Below are 22,145 nucleotides of genomic sequence, written 5' to 3'. Positions count from 1 at the left end.
ACCCTCTGAAATCTCTTGGCCCCTCTTCATCATGCGTGGGAAGAGTGTTTTCAAGCAAGGACTCTTCTCCAGCCACTTAGCGCTAGCCCTATCCCCTTAGGACTCTACCAGACACTCACACCTGACCCTACTCGAGCCCCAGCCAGCCTTTGCCAAGCCCCCAAGTCCCATGCACAGTAACCGAGCCATATAAATCAAGCAAAGCCTAAGTGCCCTTCGGTCATCTCCTGGAAAATCTCATGTTTTCCAGCTTTGCTTTAACAAGTTGTGCAGCCTAATCATGTGTTCTAGGACCCTTAGAAACGTGTTTGCTCAAAGCCGAATTCATGGCAGCCCCTTAAATATCATACAAGCATGGTTTTGAATCAATAAACACAAGTTAAACATATGCATATGTATAGTTGCGAAAATCACAATTCGTGTGCTTGGTTTTCATTCAAAACATGCTTAAACAAATACTATGGTGTGATAGATGTTTGAAGGAAAGAATATGACGTGTCTTTGTGTATTTTACGCACGAATTTACGTCGTTGATTGCGAAGAACAGGGACGACACCCTTGGCTTGAAATCTCCCTTGAAATTTCGATTTTTCTTCTCCAAATTTTTTATGTGTGTGTCATGTGTTTGGAGGGTTTGTGAGGGTGTATGGCGTGAGTTTTGTGTGGGGTTTGGGGTCGGATTAACATATTATATAGTTAATTATTTTCTTAATTAAGCTTAGGTCCATTAAGCACACAAATTAGGCCCATTAATGCTTAATTAGAATTTAATTAAAATATAAAAATAGTTTTGTTTAAATAAATTTGTGAATTTAATAGCCGGGTTGCCAAAACGTTCGTATTTTTGTTGAAAATCCAACACCGATAAAAATTGCGTCCCGACGTATAAAATCACCTCAAAAACTCCTTATTGTCAAAAATAATAAAAAGCATCAATCATATTTTAAATCATTAAAACAATTATTTAATTAAAATATTTTACATTTTTCAGCCCCCGGTCTCCGTTCCTCGATCGCAACTTGGATAATCCTTAAAATACAGTTTTATGCATAATGACAATAAAATCATATTTAACATATAATCATGCATGTCACATAATCAATTAAGCAATTAAAATCAATTAATTAGCCATTTTTAGAATTCCCAGATTTGCATGCAGTTGGATTACGTTGTCTTAATTTTAGACATTACACAATGCAACAAGTTACACTATGAATGCATGTGGGGCACCTTCAGATGGTTCGTATGCAAAGAGGAGGGACACAAGGCAGCATATTGGCCTAGGAACCAGGGCCCCACTACTGTTAGGGCGTATGTGATGCACGCCGAGGAGGCATAGGCTAAGCCCGACTCTAACTTGATCACCGGTAATTTTTATGCTTAAGTTTTATATATTTACCACTTTGATGGCATTGGGTCATTTGATTTTTATGGGAATGAATTTGTGGGATTGAGAACATAGAAGGAATTAGAATGCATGCTCTACCTAGATGAATTTAAGGATTGAATTGCATGAATTGAGAATTTTAGGGACTTGTTTACAAAAATAGAAAATTTAAAGGGTTGTTTCGAAAATTTTGGGATTTTTGTGGGTCAAACTCTTAATTTTCGAAAAATTTTAAGGTGGAATTGCCTAAATTCAAAATTTTTGAGGACAAATGCAATTTTTGAAAATTGTAGGATCGAATTGTGCAGAAACCGAAACTTTAAGGACCGAGTTGCAATTTACGAAATTATTGGAGGTAAATTTTTGAGATTTCCTTCTTGGGTGCTAGGATTAAATCAGTAATTTTCAAGGAACTTGGGATAATTGCTGGTAGAAATTTCTTAAGTTTCAACGCGAACAGATTTGATAGTATGTTTTGTCGCAGGAAAGATATATATTTCAGGTATAGCCACACATGCATTGCTAGATTCCGGAGCTACACATTCTTTTATATCCAAGACGTTTGTCCAGTGAATAGGAATCATACCGGTGGCGATGGATTCAGGATTCAGAGTATCGATTTCATCCGAGGATCAAATGTTCACTTCTCTGATAGTGAGGAAATTAGAACTTCAGTTACAGAAATATGCGGTGCAAGCAGACTTGATTGTGCTACCGTTGCCGGAGATTGATATTATTTTGGATATGGACTGGCTTTCCTTGAACGGAGCTATCATAAACTTCCGACTGAGATCAATATCTGTCCGACCGCCAAGCGGTAAGCCGTTTATTTTTGAGGCAGCCAGACACCAGCAGATGCCGCACATCATTTCCTGCATTTGTGCGAGAAAGCTCATGAAGAGAGGCTGCCAGGCGTTTTTCGCCAGTATTGGGTCAGTGTCAGAGCCAGCCAGCCAGAGGCTAGAGGACGTTGATATGGTCAGATATTTTCCCAGTGTTTTCCTTGACGATGTTTCAGGCATTCCACCAGACAGAGGTGAATTTTTCTATCGAGCTTATGCTAGGTACCGTGCCTATTTCTAAGGCACCCTATCATCTAGCACCTGCAAAGATGAATGAACTGAAGGATCAGATTCTGGACTTACTGGATAAGGGTTTCATTCGCCCTAGCTTTTATCCATGGGGCGCACCGGTACTTTTTGTGAAGAAGAAAGATGACAGCATGCGGCTTTGTATTGACTACATGGAGTTGAACCGTGTCACAGTCAAGAACAAGTATCCACTACCCAGGATCGAGGATCTATTTGATCAGCTTGAGGGAGCATCTGTATTCTCGAAGATAGATTTCTGATCAGGATACTACCAGCTGAAGGTAAGAGAGTCTGACGTGCACAAGACAGCATTCAGGACGCGTTACGAGCACTATGAGTTTATGGTGATGCCCTTCGGTCTGACAAACGCGACAACTATCTTCATGGATCTCATGAATCGCATGTTTCAGCCATATTTGGATCAGTTTGTCATAGTTTTTATAGATGACATACTGATTTATTCGAGGAGTAGTGAGGAACATAGTCAGCATTTGAGAACCGTACTGCAGAATCTACGGGACCGAAGGCTGTATGCCAAGTTCAGTAAGTACGAGTTTTGGCTTGACAGAGTGGCATTCTTGGGCTACATTGTATCTCGGGATGGTATAAAGGTCGACCCCAGTAAAGTTGAGACAGTCGGAGATTGGCCAGTGCCTAAGAGCGTGACAAAGATCCGTAGCTTCTTGGGATTGGCTGGTTATTACAGGAAGTTTATGCAGGGCTTTTCTTCTATTGTGGTGCCTATGACTGCCTTGACAAAGAAGAATGCAAGTTTATCTATGGATCTGAGTGCCAGGAGAGCTTTGACATACTGAAGCAAGCATTGACCACAACACCAGTTCTAGCTATGCCATCAGGGCAGGCTGAGTTTGTGGTATAGATAGATACTTAGAGGCTCGGGTTGGGAGCAGTGTTGATGCAGCATGACAGAGTTATAGCCTACGCGTCCAGATAGATGAAGGTCCATGAGAAGAACTATCCGACACATGACCTCGAGCTAGCACGAGCTAGCAGCAGTGGTATTCGCTCTGAAGATTTGGAGGCATTATCTGTATGGGGAGAAGTGTAGGATTTTCACTTATCACAAGAGCCTGAAGTATTTCTTCACACAGAAAGAGCTGAATATGAGACATCGGAGGTGGCTAGAGCTAGTGAAGGACTATGATTGTGACATTAACTACCATCCGGGTAAGGCTAATGTAGTTGCAGATGCCCTGAGCAGGAAGCGCGCAGTGATTGCTCATTTGTCGGTACAGAGACCGCTGCAGGCGGAGATTCAAAGTTTTGAACTTGCAGTTTATGCCAAAGGCGATGCCCAAAATCTTGCTACTCTGACAGTACAGTCGACGTTGCGAGACAGAATTCGAGCACCGTAGACTTCTGACAAGCAGTTGCAGAAGTGGAGAAAGAGGGACGATGCTAAGGGCCGGAGACTGTATACAGTTCTGGACGGCATAGTCAGATATAGGGACCAATTGTGGGTTCCTGACAGTGACTCCCTAAGAGAAGATTTCTTGAGCGAGGCCCACAGTACCTCGTACTCCATCCATCCAGGGAGTACGAAGATGTATAAGCACATTCAGTGTAACGCCCTGAAAATTCGAAGGTCCACGCGAACCACATGCATACGAGTTATTAAGTTCCTTTGTATTTTAATTAAATGTTTTAATTGCATGGATTAAATATGTTGTGCATATTTGCATGTTTAAAATATACTTTTCCACATGGTTGCATTAAAATGTATTTTTAAAAGGTTATTCGAGTTGCGATCGAGGAATGGAGACCGATGGCTGAAAAATAGAAAATGATTTTATTGGTTAATTGTTTTTAATTATTTAAAATATGATTGATGCTTTTTCTTAATTTTGATAATAAGGAGTTTTGAGGTGATTTTATACGCTGGGACGTAAATTTTATCAGTGTTGGTTTTTCAACAAAAATACGAATTTTTTGGCAACCCGGCTAATAAGGTCACAAATTTATTTAAACAAAACTATGATAATATTTTAATTAATTTCTAATCAAGCACTAATGGGCCTAATTTGAGGGCTTAATGGGCTTAAGCCTAATTAAAGAATTAATTAGAAAATAATATGTCAAACCACTTCAAACCCTACACTCTTCACACAAAAAACACACGCCTCATGTTCTGAAATTCTCCACAAATTACACACGACACACACACCAACATTATTTGGAGGAAAAATCGAGAATTTACAAGGTAGAGTTCAAGCCAAGATTCTTGCCCCGTTCTTCGCCATCGTCAACGAATAATCGTGCGTTAAATACGTAAATGCACGTCATACATCTCCTTTTCTCATCTATCACATCGTATTATCGTTTTACACATCGTTAGTATGAAAAGCATGCCATTCATATAATTATTTTCGAATTTTCACTCATACATGCTTTAAACTTATGAACTTGAATTCGAAATCATGTGCTATTCATGTCAAGGGGCTGCCATGATGTTAGGTATTGATCAAGTAAAGCTTTTGCATGTTTCAGAGTCCTACACACACACCTTAAACACCACAAAGTCGAAGGAAAAAAGCAACAACGCAGGAAATGACTTTTGTGTTGTCATGGATTTGGGGTGATCGGGTTTCACGAGGAGGGGTTTGCTTGGTCTTGGCTTGGACCAGGGCTCGGCCAGTGTCTGTCATGGATCAGGGGGAGAGTCCTAGCCATGCTAGGACTCCTACCCGAGGGAGTTCTGCTGCACGCTTTGGTGCAGCAACGTGCAGGCGTCGCTGCGGTGCAGCCAGGGGTCACGGGATGGGCTAAGGTGTCTCACTAGGGTCCTAAGAGGGTGCACGATGGGTTGGCTCAGGGGCTGGGGTTTCGGCTAGGTTCCTAAGTGCACAAAACTAGAGTCCACGCGTGAAGGGGCTCTCGACCGCTGCATGTTCGAGGTTTGGGCGTCACATTGCTGAGTTGGGGTTGGTTCCTAGGGGTCCCAAGGGTCCAGTAGGGTGCATTAAGGGGTTGGTCAGGGTTTGGCTCAACCAGACCCTGGACCAGCCTCTCGTGCACCTTTCCAGGACACTAAGGACTCACCCTAGCCCAGCCCTAAGCCCCCAAGCCGAGCCATCTGCCTTGCACAAGCCCGCGCACCCTGCACACGATGCATGTGTTTCTCGGGTGGGAGTCCTAGCTTGCTAGGAGTCCTCCCAGCCACCTCGACTCTAGTCCTAGCGTGGCTAGGACTCTTCTCTTGACTCACTCAGACCCTGGCCGAGCCCTGGCCCCAAGCCGTGACCAAGCCCAAGCGCCCAAGTCCAAAACCGAGCCCCTATGATCTCCCATGACAGAAGGTGGTTCCATCTTGTTTCGGTTCTGTTTTGCAGCGTGTGTGTGAGTTCTTAGGACCCTTAAAATCCTGTAAATCCATGCTTGATCAAGTCCTAATCATGACATCCCCTTTAGATCATATTAAACATGAATTTGAAACAAAACTTAAGCTTTAAAAATCCATGTTCATGTAAAAACAAAAATAAATAACATGTCACTTGTTTTTCATGCAAATCGAACTTAAATAATTACTATGGGGTGAATGATGTGTAAAAAGGAGAATATGGTATGCCTTTACGTTTTAAACACACGAATATTTGATGGCGATGCAAGAAACTTTGACGTAGGAGACCCTAGGACGAATTCTCTTCAAAGCTCACAAGTTTCCCTTGAATTTTTCGAAAACTTCTCTTCAAAATTCTGGTGTGTGCCGTGTAGAATTTGTTGGAGAGATTTTGTGTGGAATTGGGGAGTGTGGCGTGGGAATTATGAGGGTTTGGGGTGGGGTTTTGTACATTAAATAGTTAATTAAGGCTTAAGCCCACTAAGTAGATAAATTAAGCCCATTAGTACTTAATTAAAATATAAAACTAATTGTGTTTCAATAAGTTTGTGAATTTATTAGCCGGGTTGTCAAAACATTTGTATTTTTGTTGAAAAATCAACACCGATAAAATTTACGTCCCAACGTATAAAATCACATCAAGACTCTTTATTTTAAAAAATACGAAAAAGCATCACTCATATTTTAAATAATTAAAAAACAATTAGTTAATAAAAACATTTTACATTTATCAGCCCTCGGTCTCCGTTCCTCCATCGCAACTCGAATAACCCCAAAATACATTTTAATGCATGTATGTAGAAAAACTACTAAAACATCATATAAGCATGTCACATAATCAATTTAGCAAATAAAATCATTTAATTAACCATTTTTCATGTTTCTTAGATTTGCATGCAGTTGAATTACGTCGTCTTAATTTTTGGACCTTACATTAGGGTTTCTAGTTGCATTTCACGCTCGAACGAAAAACGGTGTCCGGAGATATTCAGAAAAAAATATTTTTTTATTGAAGGATTAATTTTAATTAATTAATATGGGGTATTTTTTAAGGTTTTTTTTCGAAAATGGGGCATGGGTGGGTATTTTTATTCGCCAGGTCATATTTTTATCGGTACGCGAATTTTAATGATTCGGAGAACTTTTTGAGCGTCCGTACAATATTTTCTAAAACGTATCAAAACGAAATATTTTTCGGAGGTCTTATTGGGCTTTTTGAGTTTGTTTTAATGCTTAATGAGCTCAAAACCCTTTTAATCCTTTTAAAATTCAATTTAGGGCCCATTAGTGCTTTGTTTATTATTTAAACACTACACTGCACAAAATCTAAACCTAATATATCTCACCCTCCACCAGCAGCCTCCATGTGAGTTTTCAGCAGCAAATCAGCAGCACAACTTTGGCCCTTCAAGTTTTCAAAGAAAGCTCCCTCCCCGCCCCTTCGGTTCACGTCTCGCGCGTAGTTCTTCGAGTTTTTGATCACTTTATCGCTAAAGCACGCCATGTATCTCATTTCTCATCATTTACACCATGTTATATGCTGTTGTTTATATTTTTGCATGAAATTTCATTAGTCCCTCCTATAACATCGTTTTTGTAAAGGTTTTGACACGTATATGCGTATATCTTGTGGCAACTCATGTTTTCATGTATTCGTGTGAGGGGCTGCCTTGTTTTTAACTCTAAGGGGCTGTTCTTGGTGGTAAAGTGCTGTCATAAGGCTGGAGTCGAGTGAGAAGTCCATAATTTGTTGAGGGCCGAGCGTTTGTCTTGTTTTGGGATAGATCGGTGGGTTGTGCATGATCCGGCTGTGCAAGGGCCATCCCTAGCCATGAACCAGACCCTGGTGGGTCAAAGTCATGGTCCAAGATAGCTTGAACATGGCTGGAGCTGGTCACGAACCCGACCGATCAAAGGGTGGTTGTTTGCTGCGGGTTTGGTGTGTTGGATGTTCCTCGAGTTCGCGAGTGTTGGGGCATGCGTGGGGCTACAAGTCATGGTTAGTGGAGTCCAGTAGGGTCTGGTCTTGTTCTTATGTGGTCTGGTTCAGGTCTGGTCGGGGCTGATATCGAGCTAGGGCCGAGAATTGGAAGCTAGGGTTTTCGAGTTTGCTGGAAAATTCATTAAGTTGCAGTAAGGTTTTGAGGGCCTTGGGTTACTCGAATTAGAGAGTCTTAGGTCTGACTTTATGATATTGAGTTATGTTTTAAGTTTGGAAAGATTTGGTTGAGTTTCGGGTTAATTCAGATTAAAACCGGGACCCCGGTCCAAGTTTAAAATGAATCGATTAAGTTTTGAAATGGACTGAATTTTACGTCTAAGAAATAATTTTAAATATATTTTGAGGTGTTTTAAGGAGTTTGGTAACCTCTGGGTCGAAATTTTGAGATTCAGTGGTAAAATGCTCATTTTTGGTTTTCAGGGGCAAAATGGTCATTTTGCTCCCTGGTTGAGTTTTTAGTCCTTGCAGCGCCCTGAGAAAAATTTGTCATGTTTTTATATGTTTATGTATTTTGTATATGATTTTTACGTAATTATAAAAAATACGTTGCATGCTTGATTTTAAAGAAAAATTTTGTATATGCATGATTTCTATAAGTGATAAATATGATGATATATTTTGAAGGATGTGAGTTGGTTGTGACTAATACGATGTTATGTAAGGCCAAAGCTCAGTGGATGGATAATACTGTCGCTGATGTCCCCGCCGCTAGGTACCGCGGTTATTCGTAGATGGATCCATCGCCTAATACGATGATACGAAAGTCACAGCTGATGAACGAAATTCAAATTAAGAAAATGAACACATAAATGTTGATATGATGATATAAGTTATGAATATGATTATGCTTTGACAGGTTACGATTATGCATACGTGAAACGTCTGCTTATTCGTTTTGCTTAAAAAATACTAGAAATTTTTTTTTTCCGACCTCTACATATACATGTAAATAAAATACTTTTGCACCATTTTTAAAATAAAACATCCAACTAGTACTTGAAATTTCAAAGGAAAATAGTCAAAACAATAAATCATAAAGCGTTTTACCAACCTAAAAGCGATAAATGTTGAAAAGTGTAGCTCATACTAAACCTCTCAAAATCTCTCAAAAAGCATAAATAAGATGTCGTAAAAATTTTTAACTTAAAATCTTAAACTTAAATGCGGAAAATAGAAGCGCTGGTCCTCGGTTTATGTGCACCCTTCAGTCTAGCAAAGTCACCCATCAAGTCCTCCAACATCATAATTATGAATATCACCTGCATCATACACACCTAGTGAGTCTAAAGACTCAACACATCATATCTTTGATAACAAGTAATACGTAATACAGTTAACATATAACAGTGAAAAATTCTTGTATTTAAAATAACATTTTCATAAACATTTTCATGATGCATAAACTTTAAATAAAGCATTTTCTTAAACATTTTCATATCAACATATTCATATCAACATTTTAACATATTCGTATACATATTCGTATTCGAGATTGTTGAATTCAGATCGTGATTGTGACTCGTATTCTTAATCATATTGGGGCGATGGATCCATCTATAAAAACCACAGTACTGGGTGGCGGGGACACCAGCGACACTCTCATCGGTCAACTGGGCCTTGGCCAACCTATTAACATATTCGTATTCGTATTCGTATCCGTATCCAAAGAAACACGATCGTCGGGCTCCTACTGGGACCATAACTCTCACGTTATCTCCAACATGTAGTAGTCACAATCCCTTCACATCCTTCAACATGTTATCATCACTTAATAAAAATCATGCATGTACATATCGTTTTTCTTTTAAATCAAACATGCAACATATCTTTTAAATAACAATATTAGATCGTAAAAATCCATAAACATTTAAAAATCATAATTTAACATATTAAAATCATAAACTTCCATAAACATTTTAAAATAAACATTTAAATAGTAAACATTTAAAATAAACATTTTAGCATATTAAATCATAAAACATTAAACATATTAACATCTTAAAAATCCATAAACATTTAAAATCGACATATTAACTTATAAAAATTCATAAACATCCATAACTATTGAAAATAATCATATTAGCATATAAAACAGTATTCAGGATACTGCCATGACGTTTACTAATTTCTAAGTGTAAAATGACTGTTTTACCCCTAGACGTAAAATTTCACGTTTTTGATTTTTTCTTAATTTCATTGACTCTAACATGTCCCAAATAATTATTTAAGTCTACATGAGTTTTCTCATATTTTTATTTTGCTTAAATCGGGGACTTTTAAATTAATCTTTAAATGTGACGTATTAATGCGTTTTAATCCCGACTTGAACCAAACCTTAATATAAAATTCCCAAATTAAAAATATAGACTTATAATAATTATTTAGGCTTAAACCTAATTTTTCATAATTTTAGAAAGCTTAAAACTAAGCTTTTCAATTAGCTCGTTAATTAGCGTTTCGTGCGGCGATTAAATCCCAAATAAATCTAAAACTCATTATTTTGATCTCAAATTTTAAACATAACATTTTTATTATTTATTCTACCCTTCCAAGTCATGAGCCACCACCGTGGACCCATGGCTCAATTTTTCCTCCTTGAATTTTCGTTTTTGACACTTAATCAAACCACCCGAGCCAACTCCTAATTTACTCGAGCCACGCCCAAGCCACCTTGAGCCAAAACCTAACCAACCCATCTAGGAACCCTCCTGAGCAAGCTCAGCCCATAAAACCATCCCTGGCCCGCTCAAAAACTTGCTGGAAGTCGACCTAAAATTATGCACGTGATTGTGTTTGTAGTGTCCTTGTTGCATTGGGACTCCTAGCCGCCTAGGACTCTACCAGCCCTTAACCACCGACCACCCATGACCCTAACCTTCCATGGACCATGCCCAGACCATACCCAGACAAGCCCAGACCTTAGAACCCAGCAGCGAAGCCACCAGAATTCTGAAGTGCAACCTGCGCGTTCATGCTTATCCATGCTTCCTCATGTTCCTACTCGACCAGAAACCAACCAGGCCTCACCAGTCCCTGCCCAGACCCTTGTGCACCCTCTTAGGACCCTAAAGAGTCAACCTAGCCCAGCCCAGAACCCCCAGGCCCAGCCCCTTCTTCCCTGCACCAGCTGTTGTACCTGCGCAGCTGTCATGGAGCTTCACGGGTTGCTAGGACTCCTCCCAGCCTCTTGTCTCGAGTCCTAGCATGGCTAGGACTCTTCCCCTGACCCACACGTGACCCTAGCCCAGCCCTGGTCCAGCCAAAGCCAAGCCATGCATCCAACTTCCCCTTAACCGAACACCTATGACACAACAATTCAATTTCTGTTCCAGCATGTTTCTAAATCATGTGCAGCTTGTTTCGTACGTGCCCTTGGACTCTAAACTCGTGTAAAACAACCCTTAATCCATACCCTAGTCATGGCAGCCCCTTAACACATATTAAACATGATTTTTGAACCAAAACCCAAGAGTTTAACACGTGCTCATGCATAGTTACGAAAATATAAGAAGTATGGCTTGTTTTTCCATGCAATTCATGATCATACAAATACTATGGTGTGATATATGTTTGAAAGAAAGAAATATGGTGTGCCTTTGCATTTTAAACGAACGATTAACTGTTGACGATTGCGAAGAACGGCGGCACGAAGACGATGAATTGAACCCTTGCAACTTTTGATGTTTTTCCCCTCAATTTGATTTGTGTGTGCCGTGTATTTGGTGGTGGGGAGAAAAGAATTTTATTTTTTTGGGAGAAGTGGGGCGTGTGATTAATAGGTTATGGGGTGGGGTTTTGTACATATTTTATAGTAAAATAAATCATTAATTAAGCTCAGGTCCATTAGGTAGTTAATTAGGCCCAAATAAGCTAATTAGTGATTAATTAAAATATTAAAAATAATTTTGCTAAAATAAGTTTATGAATTTATTAGCCGGGTTGCCAAAACATTCGTATTTTTGTTAAAAACCAACACCGATAAAAATTACGTCTCGGCGTATAAATTCACCTCAAAACCCCTTATTTTCAAAAATATGAAAAATCATCACCTTTAATTTAAATAATTAAAACAATTATTTAATAAAATCATTTTCTATTTTTCAGCCCTCGGTCTCCGTTCTTCGATCGCAACTTGAATATCCTTTAAAAATCCTCTAAGCGTTCCATATCCTGAAATCGCCTATTGCGACGAGAAAAACTCCTTATTGCCCCCACCTAGTCCGGTGCCATTGCCGAGGGAACCGGTTACTCCCCCCGCGGATTATATTTTAATGCAACCATGTAGAAAAATATATTTTAAACATGTAAATATGCACAACAAAATTAATTCATGCAATTAAAACATTTAATTAAAATACAAGAGAATTTAATAATTGCATGCATGTGGTTTGCGTGGACCTTTAAATTTTCGGGGCGTTACAATACGATTTTCTACGATCATGAAATGCATGTTGATTACAGTATTTTTCACTACTGCATGTTATATATATATGTATTCGATATAACATTACAGGTGTGTTGAGTCTTTAGACTCACTAAGTGTGAATGATGCAGGTGATCATATCGATGAGGAGGGTGAAGGTGCCGAATTCTGAGTAAGAAAGACTGGATGTGCGCACACGACCCGAGGACCTTATTTTTCCGCACATCACATTTTTATGAGTTTATGAGTAGACATGTCGATTTTATACGTTGGTTATGATATGTTGATGATTTTCAAGATTTTTACTCGTTTTAGTTTTACACCCCTGATTGATGGTCGAGATAGCAAATTTTTAAATTGCAGTATTTTAATTGTCATTTGATTACGGTTATTTTCAAAGGTGTATTTTCCATTAGTCTTGCATGTATGCATAAAAGTAATTTTCGAGAGTTTCTAAAAAAAAAATTTCTAACAGTATTTAAAATTTGTAGACGTCACATTGTAACGATCATGGGCCATTAGGCTGAACAAACATGGGCCTCGGCCCATACCCATGCACCAATACTGGTCATGAGTCGTTAGGATGGTCCAGCATGGGCCTCGGTCCATGTCCATGCATCGTCACTCATAGAATATCCCACCCTCGAAAAGTGATTTTTTTCGCCTCTCCCAACACATGAACCCAGGACCTCGAGGCATAAGTACCTAGATTCTTAATGTGTTGGTACCAGTTGAGCTACTAGAGGCCCATGTTGGTTCAGCCTAATGGCCCATGATTGTTACTATATCATTTTTTTGCTTTATTAAATAGTAATAGATATGTATAATAACTTTTTTTTTAAAGCCCCTATAAAAAAATAAAAGACTGTTTAATCTAAAAATATGTTTAAACATACAAAAAATTAAGTAGTAATAGATATGTTGGGATCCGGCTAGAGTTTAGAGAAGGAGAAACTCTTTAAAAGATTTTATGATTAAAAGTACTACAATAGCTCATTCTTGAAATGTTCAATAATTAACTGAGCACCGAGAAATTAAATCAAATTTGGTTATAAAACCAAGCGAAATAAACTCAAAATAACCCTCTAAAAATCGATTAAATAGTTTGAAAAATATTTAAAAAGTATGCAAGTTGAAATCATAATAACAGTTTGGCTAAAGCATTTTATCAAAAATTTTGTAAGCAATATTTTGATATTTGAAATACACCAAAAATGCTTCAATTATGCCTATAAAAAATAGTAGCAAAAGTAAAAAAAATGCGATACATAAATATGCACAAATTTGTTTATGAATGTTCGGAGATTAACAACTCATACGTCACCCCTTCTTCTCTTGGAAATATTCTCTTTAAAACTTTGATTTATAAAACCCTTTGAACAAACTCATTTCGTCTTAGGACTTATACCTTGTCTTATCAAAACTCCTAACACACTCTCGATGGTAGGCCGCAATCTCATAATCCACATAATGCTTAATGTCTTTTACGCCAAGACTACAAACACAATTTTTAATGTCTTTGTGTAAAGACTTTCACTCAACTAAACTTTGAAGCGCATCTCTCTTGTATATGTGAGTGATTGTGTGTGAGAAAATTAATCATTTATATTGTATATAATCTCAAATATATCATCATACATAAGGGCAAAATCACTCACTAAGCTAATATATCTATTTAGACTTTTTTTCTTGGGCTTGCTCTCATATTAGCTAATTTTTCATGTAGAATGCCCATACTTTGAATGGCCTTCAAAATCTTGTATTTGAATTTCAATATGTTGTATATATAGCCTCCAAGAGTGATACATACGTTAAACACAAGTATATGACCGTGAGAAAATGTTCTGTACTGTTTCTGACCTTGCAACAATCATATTTGACTTTCTGGCAGGTTGTTGGTATTGTCTTGTTACAAGATCAAACGGTTGAATGAATCAACTGGTCAGATGATTAAAACGGCCGAGTGGATGATCAAAACGCTTGAGTTAAACGATGTCTGGTCCGGTGAATATACCTCTTGATTTGTTGATTTCTTGACAAAAGTGGTAAACATAAAAGTTATAATAATTTTCTCTTAGCCTTCCACAGAATCAAGAATTACTCAATTTCGGGTTCAAATGAGAGATATATTCTCGGAATATGGATTGTATACGCAATTGAACTCTTTCTAAAACCTATACATAACAAGCAACTTCATCGCAAATTTTCAACTTTTTTAAGATTCTATTCAAACTTCAACCTTTGAAGATGATTTGTTGATAATCGTCTTATCTTTCCAACGCATTGTTGGAACATTTCATGTTCGCAATCTTGATTTTGATGTTAACAAAATTTGTTATTGTATTTCTAACATATTTACTCACGTGTGAAGTTGCAAACACAAGAAGCAAACCGAAATTGAATTATGCAGAAACTGAATTTCTGGCGAGCTTCAGTTTTTTGATGATATCTACCGGCTGCAAGATTTAAATGACAATCCGCCAACTAGACTAATCAGAAAACTCAATTTGAAACAAGTTGTATTTCACGTCAGTTGGGAAAATTCGGATGTTATCTAGGTCAAACTGATCGTAACTGATCGCATGAAGACAGCAATCAGTTGGGTTTGAGCAGCTGCGGTATTGTGGTCATATCTCTCAGCTCGGTTATTGAAATGAAGATTCAGCATGCGTTGGAAAGATAAGACGATGATCTACAAATAATCTTCAAAAGTCAAAGTCTGAATCAAAGCTTAAGATGCTGATAAATGACAATGAAGCAAATGTTTTGCACAAATTGAAATCAGCTAGGCTGATTTCAGCACACCAGCTGAAACTGAACTGAACCGAACCAGTTGAACTGAATCAGACCAGCTGAAGACTAGTTGAACCAGACAAGTTGAATTGAACCAGACCAGCTGAACTGAACCAGACCAGCTGAAGAACAATTGAACCAGACCAGTTGAACCGAACGAGACCAACTGAACTGAACCAGCTGCTGACCAGTTGAACTGAACGACCAGTTGAGTTGACCGGTCGGGAAAATGTCAAGCAAGACGAATTTGATCGTTGCAATTTCAAAAACAGTACAGAAACTTTTCAAACGGTCATATTCTTGTGTCTAACGTATATATCATTGTTGATGCTTATAAATACATCATCTTGAAAATCAAACAAGAGCCTTTGAAGGAGATTCAAAGCATGGGCAGTTAGCATGAATATATCAGCTAGTTGAGAGCACAAGCCCTTGTGTGAGGATACATTTGAGATGTACACTGTAAAGGATAAATTCCTCACACACAATCACTCACACATATACAAGAGAGTTGAACTTCAAAGATTAGTTGAGTGAGTTTCACACAAAGATGTAAAACAATGTGTTTGTAGTCTTTGCATATGAGATATTAAACAATATGCTGATTGTGAGATGATGTCTACAATCTTGAGTGCTAGGAGTTTTAGTTAGGCAAGAGATAAGTCCTAAGTTGAAATGGGTTTGTATAAGGTGTTGTATAAATCAAAGTCTTCTAGTGAATCCTTCCCAAGGAGAAGAAGGGGTAACGTAGGAGCATTTGAAGTCTCCGAACATCCATAAACAAATTCGTGTCTATTTGTTTATTGCATTTACTTATCATTTTCATAGTTTTAAAGATGCATTGTTGAAGCATTTTATGTGTTCTTCAAATACCAAAATGTTGCATACAAGTGTTTGATAAAATGCTTCAACTAAAATATTTTTACACATTCAACTTGTATATATTTTAAATGCTTTACAAAATATTTAATCGGTTTCTACGAATGATTATTTCAAGTGTTTTTCGCTTTATTTCATATCAAACTCGATTTAGTTCATCGGTGTTCAATATTTCAAAAACCGAGCTATTGTAGCTCAACTATTTTCCCCCAAACCGATCCCAACACGCATGCTGAATCATTCCATTACGATAATTGAGATGAGAGATATCTCCAAAATATCAGAGATGGCCTATCAAGCTGTCCGACTCGAGGATGTTTGGCCGATCGGATTTTGCGACCTCCATTTCGTCTCGATAACATACGAATTCACTCGACTGAACTGACCCATGATTTCTAGATAATTGAGTTGGATTTTTATACATTTTGGCCGCTAGTCATTTGGATTATCGGTTTGTGAGATATCATCGAAATACTTGAGCTCGGTAGATTTCAACTGGACTTCATTTAAGTTCCAGCTTATCAAATCTCTCAACTTGACATCTTACAACTACACACTTGAATAAAAATGTTAGAAATACAACAACAAGTTTTGTTATAATCAAAATCAAGATGGCTAGCATTTCCACAACCTAACAAAATATGTATAATAATATTTGATTTCTTTATAAACTCATGTGAAAATACCCAAAAAAAGGCTATTTAAACAAAAAAAAATGTTTAAACGTAAAAAAAAAATTACTATATAAATTATATTACATATATACTTCTAGTCTATAGATGTAGCACAAAAAAAATAAAATTCAAGGATTGTGCCCGGAGTACTCTACCAGCGGCCACTGCAACAATACCATCGATATTGTTGTCTAAGATGGTAACATGTCTAATGTTATTCAAATACTTACCATATATAATTTATTCAAGTAAGTCAACTTGATGTTAATCAAATACTTCCCATAATTAGTTAATGTAAATCATATAATTAATTTTATCCACGGACTGTGACAAGAAGACAGATCGAATTTAGAGGCTTCCAAGCATCTAGAGTCCATTTGATCGAACTTTCTGGAATTCTCTACACTACAACAAAAATGACTTTCCGCAGCGCATCATGCACGATGCGAATAGTACTTTTAACGACGTGCATCAATATGTGCGCTGTTAATATTGTTGCACTTGACAGAAATAACGGCGTGCAATAAAAGCACGCTGCGGAAAGTAATATCCGCAGCGTGCATTTATGTGTGCTGTAAATATTATATACTTTCTGCAGCGTGCTTTTAGTGCGCGCCGTTAATAACATATATATTAACGGCGCGCATTAAAAGCACGCTGCGGAAAGTTATATGATATACTATCCGCAGCGTGCAATAATGTGCGCTGTTAATACTCTATGCATTCACGACGTGCAGTAAAAGCACGCCGTTGAAATGGGTGAATTTTTAAATTAGCGACGGTTTATTAAACAGTCGCTAATTTAAAGTTGCGACGGTTAAATTTAGAGACGGTATAAAATAACCCGTCGCCGATTTTAAATCGGCGACGGTTTAAAAGCGACGATTTTTATTAAACTGTCGCTAATAGTTGTAAATCAGCGACGATTATGTTTAAACCGTCGCTAATAGCGACAGTTTAATTCAAAACCGTCGCTAATTGTCGCAAATTGTCTATAAATATCCGATTTCCGTTTCACATTCACACCACTCTACAACACTTAAACTTTTCTCTAATATGCGTTTTTAATTTAGGTTTAAGTATATTTTTTTTAAAATTTTTGGTTAATTTTTTAAGTGGAAGTTCAGAGATGATAGTTTTATTGGAATTTTTTTTAAAATTTATTAAATTATAAAAGTAATTTTGTTTTATTTTTACGCAACATTTAGTGACGGTTTTATGAACTGTCGCTATAAAACCGTCGCTAAATGTAGCGACAGTTTTGTAAACGTCGCTAAATTTAAACACTGTCGTTCCCTTAGCGACGGAGTAGTAACCGTTGCTAATTTAGCGACGGTCGTTTTGGTGTTTAAATGTCGCAAATTAGCGGCGGTTGTCTTAAAAACCGTCGCTAATATTTAGATTTTTTTTAATATTAACGGCGTGCATTGCACGCGGCGGATAGTTGTATTAACAGCGTACATATGCACGCCGTTGATAGTAGTATTAACAGCGTGCGCATGCACGCTGCGGATAAACTTGAACTTTCAACAGCTTGCAATTTCGCAGCGTGCAATGTGCGCCGCGGAAAGAGTATTTGCGCGCTGCGAAAAGCCATTTTTGTTGTAGTGCTAGAAACCATTAGTACATTTTCTCTAATAGGAACACCTTATAATCAATCACCTTGAAGAGTTTTACTTAGAATGTTCGCATGCATGTCAATATCTCATAGGAAATTCAAGGAAAGTAGAAGTTTCTGAAGACTTAATCTACGTCGTAAGATTAGATCGATCCTAGCCGTTAATTTGTAGGGTGAAGTAGTATAATAAGAGAGCTCATTTCATTTGTAAGTATCCAAGAGTTTCAAAGAATTCAAACAAATACAAAGTGTTTTAAAGATCTCTTGTGGTCTTATGTTCTCTTCTTGAAGCATATATAGTATCTCTGAAGAATATCAACTGTGTTGCACGGTACTATAGTTTGAATAATTATGCACTGTGTTTTTCAGCCAATTGATTTCTCAAATATGTTATAAAGACAACAAAAGTAGATACAAATTATGTTGAGTGAGTGATAAGATCAATAAAAAAAGATGGCAAATGAGTAAAATGCATGCTCACAATATGTAGTACTGCAGAAAAATAGTTAATTTTTGCCATGGTTTTAAAAACTCATAAAATCTGACACAATGAATAAAAGAAAAATTTATGTTTTAGTTTAGTTATTTTAGGGCAATCTGCATATTTCTAGAGAAAAAATAAAAATCTTTAGCTCATCATATGGAGTAAAAAATCATGAACCTATCACTAGTAGAATTTTTGGTTTTTACTTCGTCACTGGTTACTTCATCGATTATTAATTATGAAGTAGTATATAACAATCAACTTCGCTAATAACATCGACGAAGTAAAACATTATTTTTTACTTCAAAATTTAAAAAACACGGGCTTCGTTTCTAATTTTTTTATAACATTTTACTTCGACAGAGTAGTTTTGATGAAGTAAAAAGTAAAAAAAAAATCTATATTCAACCACACTCCAAAGACAACGATTTTATGAACAACTATTGTCTTTTTTCTTTTAACAACGATTTTAATGAAAATCATTGTCTTTGTATGTTTTTTTTATTATAAAAGACAACAGTTTTTTAAAAAACATTGTCTTTTATGGTCAAAGCCAACAGTAGACAACAGTTTTTTAAAAAAACATTGTCTTTTATGGTCAAAACCAACAGTTTTTCAAAAATATTGTCTATGAACGGATTTTTTTGAAGCTACGACAACGTGTTTTAAAAAATCGTTGTCTTTTATGTGTCAAAGATAACGGTTTTTATAAACGGGTTTTTTAGTAGCTACGATAACGATTTTGAAAAAAATGTAGTCAAAAACCATTGTTTTTACTAAAAAAAACTTAATTAAAAGAAAAAAAGGGAAAAGCAGGAGAAAACCATCCCGACCCAATTATCTCATTCCCCATTAATGGACAAAAGCTACTCCAGTTGGCTCTCTCCCTCACCACGCCAGCTACCGCCGAGCGCCGCCCATTCCACCGGACAAGAAGCGTCGAGCTCAGTAAGTTCTTCCCCAAGCCCCTGCACCTCTTTTCTGCACTGGATCGAGAAGAAATCGAGTGGATCCAGCCCTGCTCGAAGTTGACTGTGCGCACGAGTTCTTCTTCGATTCTGGTGAGTTTTGGCTTCGATTCTTGGTTGTTTGTGTTGTATTCAGTAATGATTTGAAGCCAATGTGTTTCGCCACTTTTCCAGCCACTTTAGCTCGCTTCCGATGAGATTCCGATGACTTCTCTGGCAACCTTTTTCACATCTGAGGTGAGATTACTGCGGTTATCTACAAGAATTTTGTGCATTTACAGTGACAAGTTTACATAATCGGATCTTGGTTTCATGTGTTGGGTTAAATAAATATAAATACGAAGGTATTGTGTAATTACAATCATCAACTTTGTTTTAGTTTATGATAAAGCTCTTTATCATAGGTAACCGAACTTCTCTAAGAAATGAACAAGAATTCAATTGTGATAATTTTCTCTTGTGTGTGTCCCCAAATAGGATTGTGGAATGTGCTAATAGGACATATGGAGAACACTATAGGAAACAACGGATGCATAATTAAATTTTTGCCAGAGGAAGGGAGAGACTCAAGGCCCTGCATTTGACACTGGGGCGTTTGATGAATCACCAAGAAATCAAGGCTTGTGTGTGTAGGTTCACGGATGTGCGACTAGCTGAGTGTTCATAAAAGCTATCTTTCTAATCAGTTGATCTCTTGCATTCAGGTCTAGCTCAATTACGTTACCCGAATAAAAGTTGGAGCATGACTATACCAAAACTATATATATCACTAGCACAGGTCAGCTTGGCATTACTCATGTATTCAGGATCCATATAACCAATGGTTCCCCGAACGTCCGTAAATACTTTACTTTCTTCCATTCCAATTATTCTTGCCAATCCAAAATCAGAAAGCTTTGCTTCCATTTTTTGAATCAGAAGAATGTTTGTTAACTGCAGATGGCAAGGAGAAATGCAAAATATTTTGAAGAATTAGGTAAAGAAAAACCAAAGCCATTGAAGAACAGAACAATTCAGATACATTTTCTTGATACACTTGCATCTCGTACTCAGATATGTAAATATTTTGTGTATTACCTTGATGTCTCTGTGAACGATGCAACCATCTACATGGTGATGTAGATGTTTAAGAGCAAATGCACAATCTCTCAAGATTTTGACTCTTAGTTCCCATGTTAGTACACTATCTTTCCCTGTTAATCATATTGAAATGATCTGTATTTTCCAAAGAACTTCATATGAAATATTCTAAGAATTATCGAGAATGCATACTCAAGAGATGTTCAACAAGATTTCCATTAGAGCAATATTCATAGACTAGATACTATTTCCCATATTCTTCAAAGCAGCAACCAAAGAGACAGACTAGGTTCGCATCCCTGACTCTTGAAAGGCCTTTGATTTCTCTAAAGAAAGTATCTGAGGTGTTTGTTTGATATAACTGCTTGTCTGATTGATTGCATCTTTAGTTTGGATATATANTGATTGGGGTTAAGGAATTGTTTCATATTGCAGAAAAGTGAGCAAAAATAAGTTTACAGAATTTGTCACTTTGATAATAATTTTTGTTTTTTTTTACATTTAAATGCTTTAGCTGTAGCCGTCCTCTCTCTCACCTTTTGACTTCTCCTTGTAAGAATGTTCACATGAAAACGACATTGTCCTCTAAATATGGCATAACCATATGCAGAACATTTAAATCCCCATTGTTCTAAAAGTTTTTTCATTTGTACACTACTTAAAGTTTAATTTTATTGTCCTTATATTTTACTTTGAATCTTATCAACTATAAATAGCTTAAATTCAAACCCGAAGATTTCTGCTAGGTACCCTCTGGACCGGAGAAAAAACAATAAATTCTTGTGGGTTTGTGGATCTGGCAAATTTTTTTGGATGAATTATCTTATTAATCTAATTCATATTGTACTTTTTACATTTCAGTTTGCAGGATCAATCAAGAACTAATATTACAACCAATCTCAATATGATGAAGTCATAAGTGAGTGGAGCGAATTCGTCTACTCTTATGTAGGTGCTTAAATGGATAGTGTGCGTTGGGATTAATATTTGGTTTGTCATTATGCATTTTAGGATATACTTGTGGATGTACACTTTTGGTTTTGTGAATATACTTTTGGATTATACTTGTAGATTTGTGGATATATACTTGTGGATTCGTAGATATATTTGTGGATTCGTGAATGTTCATCATTTGTAGGTGGATAATTTATGAATCAAATAAATGTATTTTAAGTTATGTATGTGTGTGTATATATAGTGGTATTATTGTATATTAATTAAATTATTAAGCACTTCACAACTCAGTAATTGTGAAGTCGTTCTTTATTAATTACTTTACTATAATACAAAACAAATGAAGTATTTCAAATCGACTGCTTCGTCAATAAATGTAAATTGTAAAGTAACAAAATACCAAATACTTCAACAAATAAAAATTATGGTGAAGT

The 22,145-nt window shown here is 36.9% G+C and overlaps 1 long non-coding RNA gene across 5 annotated transcripts; it reads left to right on the top strand.

The window, feature by feature from the left end:
- The first annotated feature begins 19,547 nt into the window (after nucleotides 1–19,547).
- Nucleotides 19,548–21,934, top strand: LOC140978872 (uncharacterized). 5 transcript variants are annotated; one of them, XR_012175648.1, is made up of 6 exons: nucleotides 19,548–19,770; nucleotides 19,852–19,914; nucleotides 20,155–20,306; nucleotides 20,382–20,455; nucleotides 20,617–20,653; nucleotides 21,619–21,934. It is a non-coding gene; the product is annotated as an uncharacterized lncRNA (long non-coding RNA). The 5 variants fall into 5 exon arrangements; XR_012175646.1 differs by lacking the exon at nucleotides 20,617–20,653; XR_012175645.1 differs by having other exon boundaries at nucleotides 20,382–20,653.
- The last annotated feature ends 211 nt before the right edge of the window (nucleotides 21,935–22,145 follow it).

Source organism: Primulina huaijiensis, chromosome 6, assembly GCF_012295235.1.
Source record: "Primulina huaijiensis isolate GDHJ02 chromosome 6, ASM1229523v2, whole genome shotgun sequence".
Classification (NCBI taxonomy): Eukaryota; Viridiplantae; Streptophyta; class Magnoliopsida; order Lamiales; family Gesneriaceae; genus Primulina; species Primulina huaijiensis.
The sequence above is the reverse complement of the archived record's forward strand: the minus strand, read 5'-3'. Positions and strand labels throughout refer to the sequence as shown.